The sequence below is a fragment of the Lactuca serriola genome, chromosome 5, assembly GCF_051521515.1.
Source record: "Lactuca serriola cultivar US96UC23 chromosome 5, Lser_US96UC23_V15, whole genome shotgun sequence".
Classification (NCBI taxonomy): Eukaryota; Viridiplantae; Streptophyta; class Magnoliopsida; order Asterales; family Asteraceae; genus Lactuca; species Lactuca serriola.
Genome location: NC_136412.1, coordinates 118987694 through 119003529, shown reverse-complemented (window position 1 = coordinate 119003529; position 15836 = coordinate 118987694).

Sequence of the window (15836 nt, the reverse complement as noted above, 5' to 3'; positions counted from 1 at the left end):
GCTTATCGTGTTATGTGATATGTGTTTCAGGTACTAGCGAGGATCGCGGGAAGGTGCCGGCAAGATTTGTACACACTGGCAGAGGATTTTGTATTTGAGATTCAGGGGTATTTTTTACCATGATAACAATTGATACACTTGATTTTTGAGATGATTTATATGAGATATTTTATGTTTGAAAAATGAAAAATTGTTTTTAATTTTCACGTTGTTGCGTTTGGTAAGTTGTGATGTCTTGAATAAGACAAAGACCAACTAGTACCAAATTACATGTAAGTTTTGTCTTGATATAGATACACACTAACTCTTAAATATTTGTTTTGTCAAGAAATGTTTCTTGATAAGAGAATCTAATATGTCAAGAGGTCAGTGGGAGTCTAAAGATCTTGAAAAGTTTCAAGAACTAATCGAGAGTAAACCTGCTGTTAATTACTAGCACACGACTTAAGTTTTCTAACCTATCGTGTTGACGTATTATTGTTTCAGTGCCAATCCAATTGAGTTGATTATTCATATGAGTTCTACGAGTTCTCAATAGACTGCATAAGGCAAGCACCTTGTTCAATGAAAGTACATTGACTGGTATAGGTGAGCTGCTAAATAACTTGGAAGCAATGGTAGGACCCTTGATGGCAAGAAATCAAGAATGAACAAGTTATGTCCATAAGAATTTGGATTTGCTACAAACATTGTCTTACGATTATGTTTATGGCAAATTCACATGGATAGGAACACATACACTATAAAATCTAAGTGTCATAAGGTTTATCTCTTTCATGAAGATGATTGTGAAGAAACTCTTTCACTAAGAGAGATTTTAAGAAGATAGCAATTGTGTGGATTGCATTCTTAAATTCGATTATGATTACGACATCCCTCTTCATAGTTCGAGTTGTGAGATTTGGCGATTAGTCTGAACATTTTGGGACTTAGTAGTATAAATTCTGAATTTGTTTAGACACACATGTAAGTTATCTAAGGAAAGGTGTATGTGTTTGAGATGCTCAGATAATGGCTTATCAAAGCATATCGTATTAGGAAAATGAACTTTGGAAGTCAATAAGTATTGTTTTCTAAGAAGTTTAGCTGGTTTCTGAATACGTGTCAAAGCTAGTGGGAGCATAAATGTTATGCTGGAATGGATATAATCATCATGTTAGCGGGAGCATGATTATTATTTTAAGTGTTGCAAGTTAGCAATATTAATTATAGAAAACAAAAGGTTTCACTTTGCAAAGTTGCAAGGGTTGAGAAGTTGTTTTGCTGTAATTAAGGGAGACAATGTTATACTTTGTTTCGAAATCTAAAAGCTTAGATCAACAACTTTTAATCAAATTTAGTCAAGGATACATTAATTGCGTCCTCAAATTTCGATTATGATTACGACATCCCTCTTCATAGTTCGAATTTTGAGGATGTGGCAAATAGAAATATTATGGCAAATGGCTGATATAGTATCATACTTTTATGTAAGACATTATGAATCGTGTCCCATACGCTTCTGGTATAGGATCGATTGCATATGCTGTAATATTTGACCATTCTAAAATTTTCCAAATGCCTAGGGCATTAAGAGGGACAAAGGATTAAAACCAGATATGAATAAAGGTGATTAATCAACTGTCAAGAGGACAATCTCGGGTTCGCTAAGGATTGGTCGCTTATGAGCAGTTGGAAGTATAATAATGGAAGGACCATACTGACATTATTATTATTAGATATGATTCTATTAATAACGAGTTGTCATATGGTAAATATGGAATTGTTTCCATATTGGGAGTTAGACTTTAAGAATCTCTATGTAGATTAGAAACTTTTATGCAAGAAGGATGTTTAAAGGAATGTACTTTGAATGTGAGACTTCATTTCTTTGGAATTGTCTTGCCACAATCTCCGATTGATAACTTTGTAATTTCATTGGCAAAGTCTTTGTGACTTTGGCACTATGACATTATGAAAGAATCGTTGCATAAAATGTTAAAATCTAACATATTCTATAAGTGGCAAGAATTTGGTATTCTCACACTTGTGGTAAGGATTGTGAATTGTGAAATGAGTGTGATTGAGAATGTTATTCAATTATACTATTTCACAAAGTAAGGACCATAGGCAAACATACTGTGCATGGTAAGAGCATAGGACAATTGTTGTTATAATTCAAGTAATAAGTTGATTACCCGAAACATTATATAATGAATAATGTGTAATCAATATGGTGATTAAATAAAAGGAGTTTTATTTATACTCAAAAGTTTGGGGCCATATTGAATTCGCTTATTGTTATGTTTCACTTTGCATGTTTTGACTTCCTGAATAATAAGATTATTCTAATGTTCCACAGTCGCTCGTACCTTGGGAGTAGGTATGAAAGAAGATTGTCACGAATTGGTTTGTAGATTGCATAAAGTGTATTAGACATAGCAAATGTTTGCTGCAACGTTCATGGGTGCTGATGAATATGATTTGAGCATTGGATTAAACCCACGCTCACTTGGATCGTTTCATGGATTTTATCACGAGTGATTGGTGAGACGATAATATCTTATGTTCTTGAAATCGAGATGTGTGAGTTGCATCTTGCGAGTCGATTACACATTGATAATATGTAAACGCACCAGTAACTTGGTGTTATAAAACATATTGTTGTGTGTGATTCGGTGAGTAAGTACAAGCGAGCATTGAGTCGAAGTTTATCCGTTCCTTTTACCCAAAATGGGATAAAAGCGATATCCGAGGGCCCCTCGATGATTTAGTGATGACACTTAAGCGCTTGGCCAAGCCAGGACTAAGTTGATGTGTTCAATTGTAGTTTGTTGTTAGTCGTCATTAATCAGAAATCGGGAAACAACACATGAACAAAGAGTATGATTTAAATCAATGTCTCAGTTTATACGATATCTAGAATGGAGGAATATATGATCCCTTATCTAAAGGACACGCTTCTGATAAGATCAGAGTTAACAGCGACTTTTGAAAGCTATGATTGCTGATCAGGTTTGAAGTCATACACATAATAGTTGTTAGACTTATCCAAGTGGGAGACTGTTGGATTAGTGTCTAAGTCCATAAATATTTTGGTATGTACTTGACCCGATTGTGAGCATGGTCCTTTTGGGTTGCCTTCACCAAAACAACTTGATAGGATGGTTTGTGGAGAAAGAGATTAATTATGATTTATTAATATATTATATGAATAATATATTAAGAGAAAAATCATATTGTTTAATTAATATTAGTCAAGAGTTAATTTTGTGGCTAAAAGACATTAATTAAATAAAGGGTACTAGAACTGTCAATTGTGTGATAGTTGGATATTGGGCTAATGGACTTCATAGAGGTTGGAGTGGAAGCAATCTATGGGGAAACCCATGAGAATTCGTCGAAGGCCTCGAAGGAGGGAGTCCATGGGCGGCATAGGGCCTAAGCAGTCAGATTAGGGTTTCCTAGTTTGAAACCCTAATAGCCTCACTATATAAAGACCCATAGGGTACCCAAAAACATGGCTAAGCATTCCTTGGAGTTTCTTGGACGTTTTTGGTGCCTCCTTCTCCTCTCCTAAGTCATCGTCTTGCTCTTGGTGTTTGTGAGCCATTAGAGGTCTAACACTTGTGACATTAAGCTTTCAAAAGCCACTTGCAAGAAGGAATATATTGTTGTTGGTACATAACAATCAAAGGTATGATCTAAAACCTATATTATGATAATATTGATTATTGTATGCTTGATCTAGGGTTTATGGCTTTGGATGATTATTGCATGTTCATTAGACAAACTAGATCCACAGCTTTAGGGTTTGCATGTACACCATAGGAACGATGTAGTGCTCAAAACCCATCAACTATATCAACAGGGTCTAAGGCACCAAGGCTGACCCTTTATGATTTACATCCTGGGTTAGGATGGTTGCTATGTTATTGATATGTTAGGTTTTATCTTAGTTTAGGATGGTCTCTATGTTAGTAATCTATTAGATTATTATCATGGTTATAGGATGGTTGTCATGAGTAATGATCTGTTAGATCGATATGATTATCTGATATTGCATGCTAGCGTATGATGTTTATGTGCACATGTTTATTGGTTTGGGGAAAGGGTTGAGGCAGGTCCTGCAGTGTGCAGTAGGCCAAGACACCCTGGGCGGCCCGGGTAAACTGCAGGCCCGGGTCAGGAAAATCTAGTCAGGCCAAAGGCCCAATGAGTGGTCTGGATAGGTTGAAGGCCTCGAGGGGGGGCGGTCCAGACGTGCCGAGGGCTCGGAGAGCAGTCCAGATAGACTGTGGACCGGGATTTTGTCTAGTCATACTGATGGCTCATTATGCAAGCTGTTTTCTTATATGTTTAAATGATATGGTTATATCTGTGTAGCGTTTGGTATTTTGGGGTAACTCACTAAGCCTTCGAACTTACATTTATCGATTATTGTTTTAGGTACTTCTGATGGTCACGGGAAGGCGAAGGCATGATCGTACCACTCCTCACACGTTATTAATTTATGTTTTGATTTTGGGATACTCTGATAATATACTATTTTGAAACAAGTTTTGTAATAATCATGGGTTTTGAAATGTTTTAAAAGCTTAAAATTTGGCATGATTTTTATGGATATTACAAGTTGGTATCAGAGCCTTGGTTTGAGTGAATTGGAGGAAACAATCGTGTGTCTACAGTCTCAAACTAAGGACAAGATTTTAAAACGATTTTCTTAAAATGCTTTCAAATTAATAAAGGAGGATGCAAGTGTACGATCAACCGGAGCTCGCGGATAGACCCCAAAATACCTTACAGATTATTTTTATTTTGCGATATGTTAGAACAACATGCTAGTACTAGGTTAGGGATCTTCAGGAGTTGCATGATAAAATTGCTTCATTATATGATGCCTAATAGCCTAGGGTTCTCCCTTATATGAAATTGACATCATTACTATTGTTGCTTAGTGTAGGCATCACAACCATACATAATTAAGATCTTATAGCCTGAGAATGTTTGGCTTGGCCTTATTTCCTAGTCTTTCTTGATGAAGGCCTTAGGGTAGGATCAGGTATTCGAAAGTCTATAGGGTCCATCGTTATGTAGGGTTAGAATACACAAGTCCTGCCGGGTTGATGGAAGTTTCATGGATGGGTAGGTTGTTTAGGATGAGTCCGTCGATTATGAGATATTTAGCCTTCTTCTAGGAGTGATAACTGGGCGCATGCCATGTTTATGTAGAGTTTTAGGGCGTTGTGATGATACTTGAGATAATATGGGTAGGTGTGGAAGGTAGTATGGGCCCGTACTACTGAATGCATAGGACCCATACGTGTAGCAAGGAAGTTACAACCCTTAAGGTTTTGATTGGGAGTTGCTTCCCGGATTGTTATGTGGAATATTTGATATCTTTTTGGTATGTTTTCAGCATGGTGTGACGGGATCCGGGTTAGGATTAGGAGAGGGAGAGGGCAGACAGGAGGCGCCAACAGCACCCGACACTATCGGCCAGATGAGGCCAGATGAGATGGATGATAGGATCTGGGAGATCCTGCATGATGAGGTTGCTTCTATGTTCCGGGCTCAGTTGACAGAGATTTTCGGGTGTATTAAGACCGCTATGGTGGAGTATTTCGATGATCACTATGCAACCCTCACTGAGGCGGCTGCGGCGACAGCTACAACAGCTGTATCGGCGGTAGGGTTGGGAGCCGGTCGGGCCCTTCAGTATCGGGACTTCGACAACCCGAAGCCCCCTACTTTTAATGAGACTTAGGACCCCATTAAAGCCATGAGGTGGTTATATGACGTGAAGGGATGTTTCTTTACGTGCTTATGTCCTACTGACCAGAAGGTCAGATGTGCCCTGAACTTGTTGAGGTCCGGGGCAAAGGACTGGTAGAGGTTGATGACTGGGTCGTATTCGGACGAGTAGAGAGCTATTGTTACTTGGGAGCAGTTCAGGGATATGTTTCACGCTCGCTACATTCCTCGAGTCGAGTGGGAACGGTTAGCTCAGGAGTTTCTGGAGTTGAGATAGGATCGGGAGACGGTGACAGAGATCACCCGTATGTTCACCGAGAGGGTGATGTTCTGCCCGGAGTTTGCTTCTGAGCAAGCTCAGATGACTCGTTATCTGAGCATGCTCAAGACGGATATTAGACAGTTTGTGGCGACCCAACATTGTGATACACTTCTGGATTTACAGGAGGCTGCCAGGCGGCGGGAGCTTGAGATTGAGTTACAACTGAGAGAGCAGGGTCGGGACCCGGCACAAGCGCAGTCGGTGCTAAAGCGGTCTAAGATCGCTGATTCCTATTCAGGGGGACATCAGGGTCGTACTTGTGGCAAGTGCGGAAAGGGGCACTCGAGGGTTTGTAGGTCTGGTAACGGATACAGAAAATGCGGCCAAGAGGGGCATTTTGCGAGGGATTGTCGTCAGACGGCCCCGGTTCAGGATATGAGGATCTGCTACCACTATCATCAGCTTGGTCACGTGAAGACCAACTGTCCACAGCTCGCAGCCAAGCCGGCGCAGGCTCCAGCGCCGACTAAATTGAGGATTACTGACAATAGTCTGGGTCGAGAAGTGCCCCTAAGGGCCCATGGGCGCGCTTTCCAGCTTACAGCAGAGGAGGCCAGAGCAGCACCAGATGTGGTTGTTGGTATGTTTCTAGACCTTATCTTATTTATTATATCTGTTTTATGCGTATATGTTGTACCTGATTCCGATTCCCACTGGGGATGTATGTGTGATCGTGGGTATGGACTAGCTTAGTCGATTCGGTCCCATGATCGACTGTGAGGGTCAGCAAGTTATAGTTCGAACCCCAAGTGGGGTGGGGGGGAACTGGTTGTATATGGCGAGGAAACCAAAGTGGGATCAGGGTTTTGTTTAGCTTCTAGGGCTCGGTAATATATTTAGCACGAGTGTGCGGGGTATTTGGCGTATATGGTGGATACGCGGGTCAGGGACTAGACTCCAGTTTCAGAGGTCCCGATGGTTAGAGAGTTTACTGATGTATATCCAGAGGAGTTGCCAGGGATATCTCTAGAGAGGCAGGTCGAGTTCCGGATCGACCTGGTGCTAGGTGCAGCTCCTATCACCAAGGCGCCATACCGGTTGGCGCCACCCGAGATGCAGGAGTTGTCATCACAATTGCAGGAACTGTTGGGAAAGCAGTTCATTCGACCTAGCAGTTCTCCATGGCGAGCACCGATCCTTTTCATCAGGAAGAAGGAGGGTTCGCACCGGATGTGCATTGATTATAGGGAGTTGAACAAGTTCACGGTGAAGAACTGTTATCTACTCCCAAGGATATATGATCTTTTAGATCTGTTGCAGGGTGCATCTTGGTTCTCCAAGATTGATTTGAGGTCGGGATATCAACAGGTACGGGTTAGAGAGGAGGACGTGGATAAGACCACATTGCAGACTCGTTATGGTTATTACGAGTTTGTGGTGATGCCATTTGGGCTCACCAACGCGCCAACAGTATTCATGCACCTGATGAATTGGGTCTGTAGACAGATGCTTGATCACTTAGTCATCGTGTTCATAGATGATATCTTGGTGTATTCCAAGACCTGAGAGAAGCACGAGGAACACCTCAGGGAGTTGTTGCTAGTCCTGAGACGAGAACAGCTGTATGCCAAGTTCTCGAAGTGAAAGTTTTGGTTGCGAGAGGTCCAGTTCCTAGGACATCTCGTTAACCGGGAGGGGATTTTATTCGATCCGGAAAAAATCCAGGCAGTCATGCAGTGGGAGGTGTCGAGATCACCTTCATACATCAGGAGCTTTCTGGGTTTAGCAGGGTACTACCGGAGGTTTATTCGAGATTTCTCTAAGATTGCAGTACCCCTCACTCATCTGACGAGGAAGGGGTGGATTTTCGGTGGGGTCCTGAGCAGCAGAGGCCATTTGAGACCCTTCGTCAGCGTTTGTGCGAAGCTCTAGTCTTGACACTCCCGGAGGGAGTGTAGGATTTTGTGGTGTTCTGTGATGCATCCATCATAGGTTTGGGGGCGGTCATCACGCCGAGAGGACGGGTGATAGCCTACGCGTCACGGCAGCTGAAGCCGCATGAGACGAGATATCCTACTCATGATTTAGAGTTGGGAGCGGTGGTGTTCGCTCTCAATATATGGAGACATTACTTATATGGGCTTCGTTGTACTATATACACGGATCACAAGAGTTTGAGGCATATCATGGATCAACCGAACCTGAACATGAGGCAGCACAGGTGGTTGGATGTAGTCAAGGACTACGATTGCGAGATCCTTTACCACCCCGGTAAAGCGAATGTGGTTGCGGACGCTTTGAGCCACAAGTCATATGGGTCTTCCACCCCAACGATATGTATGAGGATAGCGGTGGATTCCCCACTTGTGAATATGATCAGAGACGCCCAGGTTGAGGGCATGTGACCGGAGAATTGGAAGCTGGAGACGATCAAGGGTGAGAACACCCGGTTTGTGCAGGATAGCCGGGGATTATTGACACGATGCAGTCGGGTTTGGGTGCTGATGTTTGGTGGGGTCAAACAGACAGTCATGGAGGAGGCTCACAAGTCCCATTTTTCTATTCACCCGGGGGCCACCAAGATGTATAGAGACCTGAGTTGAGATACTGGTGGCCATGTATGAAGTGAGAAATCGCTTGGTACGTCGAGAGGTGCTTGACCTGTAGGATGGTCAAGGCCGAGCATCATAGACTGAATGGCAAGCTGCAGCCCTTGGAGATTCCCATGTGGAAATGGGAACAAATCACGATGGATTTTGTTACCAAGTTGTCGAGGACGACGAAGGGGTTTGATGCTATATGGGTCATCGTGGATCGATTGACCAAGAGTGCCCATTTCTTGGCCATATGGGAGATTTCATCAGCCGAGAAGTTGGCCGACGTGTATGTCCGCAAGATTGTTGCTCGCCATGGAGTCCCAGTCTACATTGTCTCCGATCGAGATGTTAGATTTATAACCCGCTTCTGGCAGAAGTTCCACGAGGAACTGGGCACGCGGTTGCATTTTAGCATAACATTTCACCTGCAGACCGACGATCAGAGTGAGCGGACCATTCAGACCCTTGAGGACATGTTAAGGGCGCGTGTCATTGACTTCGGCAGGAGATGGGATTCCCACCTACCCTTTGCAAAGTTCGCCTATAACAACATCTATCATTCTAGCATTTGCGCCCCACCTTTCGAGCTGTTATATGGGTGGAGATGTCGCACCCCGGTTTGCTGGGTGAGGTCGGACACATGGTAATGGGATGGACGGAGGTAGTCTTGTAGACTACTGAGAAGATTCAGCAGATTAGGCAGCGACTGCAGACCGCAAAGAGTCGGCAGAAGACTTACGCTGACCGATGCCGATCCGAATTAGAGTTTCAGGTCGGTGATATGGTACTCCTAAAGGTCTCACCCTGGAAGGGCGTGATCCGCTTCAGGAAGAGGGGAAAATTGGGTCCCCGAGGTATTGGTCCATTCAGGATTGTTTCCAAGATTTGCAAGGTCGCATACAGGCTAGAGCTTCCGGAGGAGCTTAGTCGGATTCACAGCACTTTCCACGTTTCGCAATTGCAAACGTATGTTATGGACCAGGAGGTAGTGGTATCCTTGGATGAAATTCAAGTCGATGAGCGCCTGAACTATGTTGAGAGGCCCGTGGCCATACTAGAGAGAAAGGTGAAGATTCTACGGAACTAGGATATACCTTTGGTGAAGGTACAGTGGGAGCATCGGAGGGGATCTGAATGGACGTGGGAGTTGGAGGCTGAGATGCGGGAGCACTATCCAGAGTTGTTCATCGCAGTAGACTTCGAGGCCAAAGTCTAGTTCAAGTGGGGGAGAATTGTAATGCCCCGATTCTTAGGTATTGATAGTATGACTTTAAATTTCAAGTTTCAAGGTGTACTCGACGAGTGGATGTCCTGACTCATCGAGTAGGAGCGGGATTGGGCCACGTATTTAAGTGACCAATTCGCTGATTCGGAAGAGTGACTCAACGAGTTGGAGCTGGAGGGTGAAACCCTAATCCCTGGGGTTTTGTACAATCTTGGGTAGCTGAGTCGCATTGAACTGTTATAGCTGAATGTAATTATCTATCTTGAGTAGTGGATTTGTGGTGAAAATTTATATCCGGATATAACTATTATTACGTATACATATATATATGGTTACTGCCGATAACCATCATACTGTACAAGCCAAGTATATGAATCGTGTCGAACAATTATAGTTGAATATAAATATAAGGTCTCATTTGATAGTTGTTGTCTGGGCAAGTTTTTAAGGAAAGAAACCATTTTGGTTGATTATACATATGACTGACTGTGTTGAATGATGAATGTAACGTCCCAAAAATACCAAGAAATTTTTTTATTTTTGATAAGTCAAAACCATTCATTCATTATTCCAAAATATAATTAGAGTAAAAGTATTCTCAAATCATCATAGCAAAATCATAAACAATCCTTGCAGAATAATCTCTAAGGGATGCAATGCGATCAAGTCGGACCCTTCCTTTTGAAACAAGAAGTACCTGAAAACATTTTAAACATAAACTGTAAGTACAAATCTTAGTGATTTCACCAAATACCACATAACAAACATGTAAGTGCTATGGGCTACCCCATGGTCTTTGCTTGCAATGTCGAGGTCCAAATCATGGTCTTACATAAAACTGACATTGGCTACCCCCATGGTCTTTCCTTGCAATGTTGAGGGCCAAATCCTAGTCTTACATACAAGTGTCATGGGCTACCCCTATGGTCTTTCTGTGCAATGCCGAGGGCCAAACTCCGGTCGTACATATAAGTGTCATGGGCTACCCCTATGGTCTTTCATAAAATTGTCATGGGCCAAACTCCATGCACATATCACAAAGAAAACTAGCATCCTACATAGTATAGTAAGAAGACTCACCTAAACTACTTGACAGAAACCCAACAGCTACCTCATCATCAGAACATCCAACCCAAACTTCCTAAAACCAAATAGAGCACGATGCTTAGTCCAATACTCAATTCTACCCAAGTTTGACCAAAAGTCAAACTAGTCAAAAAGTCAATGGTCCAGTTTGTTAAAGTCAATGTCATGTCGTGACCATCGCTTGGTCACGTTGTGAGAGTGCAACAACAAAACAATCGTGATTCTGGGCATCGTCACGTCGTGACACATTCTTTGTCACGTTGTGACTTTTGGCCAGAAGGCCAAAATCTTCATTAAGAGCTTAATCTCTTCAGACCAAGGCCCATCACCTCAGATCTAGTTCCTAAATAGCTTTCATAATGGATAAAGTTTCCAACTTTATCCATTAGAATGGTCCAAACAATTAAGATCTAGTCTTTGAGTCTCAATGGGACCAAGAATGCATCTTTCTCAGCTAAATACATTAACTCCAAGTCTCCAACTTTTAGATCTAAATCAATATGATGATTAGATTGATAAAGTTTCCAACTTTATCCATAATAATGTCTCAGGCTTTCAAGATCTAAAATTTAATACACCAAAATGGTCTAAATAACCAAAAATAACTTGCATGGCTGAAAGGGAAGGCAAAATATCAAAAATTTCCTAGTCCATGAGGTCTAAGAAAACATTCTAAACCGATCAAAAAGGTTTTGAAGTCCAAATCTTAAACATACAGTGTTCTTGGGACCTCGGAGAGTAATAAAGTTGCAAAATTTATTCCCAACTCTCATTCAAAACTCATTAAAATGGACCAAAACACCAAATACACTTAGATCCAAAGATGAAATATATGCAATAAAGCTTGGAACTTTATAACTTAAAAATGTCTAGAAGGTTAATGAAAGTTGAGATCTTTAATTGCCAAGCTTCAAGGATCAATCTTTCCTACAAACATTGCTCCAAAACCACTAAAAACTCCAAAAATGGATGAGATTGGAGAGGGGGGGCTTAAATCTTGAAAATGGAGACTAGGGTTTTGTGACAACCCGAAATTTTCATTTGTATAAACTCCGCAATCAAGCTCATCAAAAATTTGCCAAATTCATCTCAAAACATTTTTGGCCGGATTTAAGCCCGTTCGAGTATTTTATTTTATATTCGTCAAGCAAACAAAAAAAAATAAGGAAGTATACTTTAGAATTTGTCGTATATCACGTAAGTTGCGAAACTCCAAAAGTTTGGAGTTTACGGACGTAAACATGGAGTTTACGGCCGTAAACCTCAAAGAGTATAAATATGAAACTTATTCATTTTTAGCTCATTTTTCACTTCCTAGCCCAAGAACACCCAAGATTCTCTCTCAAGTATCATATCAGTTTTCCGTCAAATCCGCCAAAATGTAAGCGTTTTCTTCGTAGATTCGTTCATATAACACCTTATCTAGTGTTTATACTCGATTTCATCCATGGAAATCTTCTCTTTTCTTAGATCTTCAAGTGTTCATCAAGAACACCAAGAACACACACTAGTGTTCTTGGCCAAAATCGATCATTTAAGCTCCTAGATCGTAAGTACACTTGCCCTAGCTTCTTGTGTACTTAATATGAACTTGTTTACACTCGAAAATCATCAAAATCCCCATGTTCATATGTGTTTACGGTTTGGGGAGACCTCCCAAAACCATAAACACCTTCAAAGGGTGTTTAAGTGCCCTTAACACCTTCTATGGCTTGTATAAGTGACTAGAACCTTGCATGCATAAGATAGAAACACCAAAACACGAAAGGAATTGGAAAACATGAGTTTATGGCCGTAAACCCATGTGTTTACGACCGTAAACTCCCAAGGAGTGGTCCAAGGACCGTAAACTCCAAAGGGAGGTCGTTTCGGGCCCCAATCACTTCCTAAGCCCTTGATTCGAGTCTAGCATAATTCCTTGAGTGGTATAAGAATTTTGAACACCCAATGACACCAATTCCATGATTTTACTGTTGTAAACTCATGGGGAAAGTGGTCTAGAAACCGTAAACACCCCTAAGGGCCACCCTTTAAGGAGTAAACTCCAATGTGAGGCTATACTCTCTTTATATGCAACCCTTGGTACTCCTAGCACTTGTAGCAAAGTGTTTTCATGCTTTAGGATGTCCTTACTTGCATAATTAGTTGTTAAATGTCTAATTAGATACTTAAATGTATCATTACATGTTAAATAGGATTCACGTGTGTGTTCAAGTCCTCACTTGACACTTAGCATCCTATACTGTCTGTTCACCTGAATCACCCACGTCAGGTGAGTTCGTACCCCTTAATTAACCTTTTTAAATTGTAACGTCCCAAAATTCGAGTCCAAAATTTTCATTTTTAAATTAAGTGGTTCATAAAACATTCACTAGAATTTTTTGAATCAACATGCTATATCATAAAATCAAGTATCATGTTCCAAACCCATAACATAAGCAAGTAACATATCAGAGTAGAATCCCAGAAAACACCATGCGGAAAATCAATGTGTGTGTGTGTGATGTCATGCTACGCCGCCGGCTCCTTCCCCTTAGATGAAGAGGTACCTGAAACCAAAAACTGAAACCGTAAGCACAAAGCTCAGTGAGCTCCCCCATCATACCACATACCATACAATACCATCAGTATCTTTCAACCGGTAATCATCATCGGTATCTTTCAACCGGTAATCGCCATCGGTATCTTTCAAACGGTAATCGTCATTGGTATCTTTCAACCGGTAAATGGGGACTATTCTACCCCTACCACTAGCATACAACATCAAGATATAAGCACACAGCCAGACATATCCGGGTACTGACCTACCCCTTGGTCCTAAGGACCACTATCAGGGAAACTATCCCTATCATGTAACATATCATACATATATAAATCATAACCAACGCATACTAGACCAAGATAAATTATCACAAAGACAATTATCTTTTAAATACTCCTCAATGGTGGGCCGGCATTGCGGCCTTAGACCCACCCCTACTGGAAGGTAACTCACCTCGTAGCTACTGAACTGTGCGGGAATCCTCTGACTGCCGCCGCTGCTGCTCCGGAAATCCTCCGGCTAAGATTCCCACAAAACACTTAGTCAGAAACTGACATCTGCCCTTAGGGTAAAATGACCATTTTACCCCTTGACCAAGTCAAAGTCAAAGTCAACTTCTAGTTGACCTGACTCGCCGAGTTGACTCGCCAACTCGCCGAGTCCCTATCCTTCCATCAGATCTCATACCCGCCTCTACTCGTCGAGTTAGGCGATGACTCAACGAGTTTTCCTTCTAAATGAACACCGACTAAATCCACATCCGACTCGCCGAGTTGTATGAACAACTCCTCGAGTTCATCATCAACTGATACTCATGTCCTGTCTTGACTCGCCGAGTTGTATGAACAACTCGTCGAGTTACTCTTCATCCTATGAACACGTTCTGTCCTTGACTCGCCGAGTTGATGAACAACTCGCCGAGTACCATGAAGATTGTCTTGGACTTGCTGAGTCCGTTTATGCACTTTCCGAGTACCATGAATTCCCAAAACACTTTGCTTAGTCCAGAATGTTGGGTCACTCCCCAGGACTCCTAAAACCCTTCCACACTCAACTGGTCCTTATGACCCTCACTGATATGGGACCAAAACCCTTGGACTCGCCGAGTCCAGGAATGGACTCGCCGAGTCTATCACATCCCTTACTAAGAACTTTGATTTCTGATGTACAACACTTAACCAAATGATAGATCCAGGCCCCTAAACTCGATCTAGCACATAAAGTTACAAACTTTACGTGCATGCATGGGACATTAGAGCTTAAAAGGCTCTAAACTGGTTCTTTTTTTGCATGGGGCCTTCCTTGGTGTAAAAGCAACCTAGATCTGACTTGTGACTCATAAATGACATGATACAGAAGCCCAAACCCCAACCATGTTTGCAAAAATGGTTGGCCACCAAAAAAGGCTTATAAAAGCCCTAAATCACCTCAAAGAGGGATCTAACAAATGAATGAGCAAGGTTCAGACTTTATACCTTCCAAAGACTACAAATGAAGAACCAAACTTGAATCCTTCAGTCCCCTCTTGATCCTTCTATGCTCTTCCTTCTTCCTTGGGATCAAAACTCACAAGAATCACTCAAAAAGCCTTAGATCTTCTCAAAACAGCTAGGGTTTGCTATAAGGGGTGTTTGGGAGCATAAAGGGGGAAAGGAGGCTGCATAAGGCCGTTTAAATAGGGGTGCAAACCCATGTATTAGGGTTTTTGTCCAAACAGCGGCTACTCGCTGAGTCCGGGATCTGACTCGCCGAGTCCGCAGCTCAAACTCCGCGCCTCATCCCACTTCTACTCGGCGAGTTAGTCCTTCGACTCGTCGAGTCCAAGGCTAAAATGCAAAAATAAATGAAGATTTAATGACAAAATACATACCAAGAACCAGGTGCTACATAAATGATTTTAAATGCTTTTATGGGGGGGGGGGGATACAAGTTGAACTAGTAAGTTATTAGATCAATCACATGTGATTAATAACTGGCTAGCAAATAGATTTATGCATGTTAAACTGTTTTTATCCAGCTAAAGGTTTTCAAATCTTGTTTTTATAAACTGACATCAAGTCAAAAATTCTTGTTTATAGATTTTCGAAAGGTTTTACCAAAAACTTCTTTTTATACTTTTATATTGTCAAATGCATGCCTGTATATGTATAGTTATATAAGTACTGTTTAAAGGACTTAGGAAGGATAACTCGCTTTAATTCCTTTTCCTTGTTTGGATGTGGCTTTAGGGTAACGGTTATCCGTCCGAAGGTTGTTTAAATATTAGTTATATATTATGTATACATATATAGTCATAAAAGTTCCATCAAGCAATTCATCACCTTTGGGTAGCAAAGGCATCTAGATAAACTCTCAAGTAAACCATAATAGGTATAGTTTAGAAACCAACCA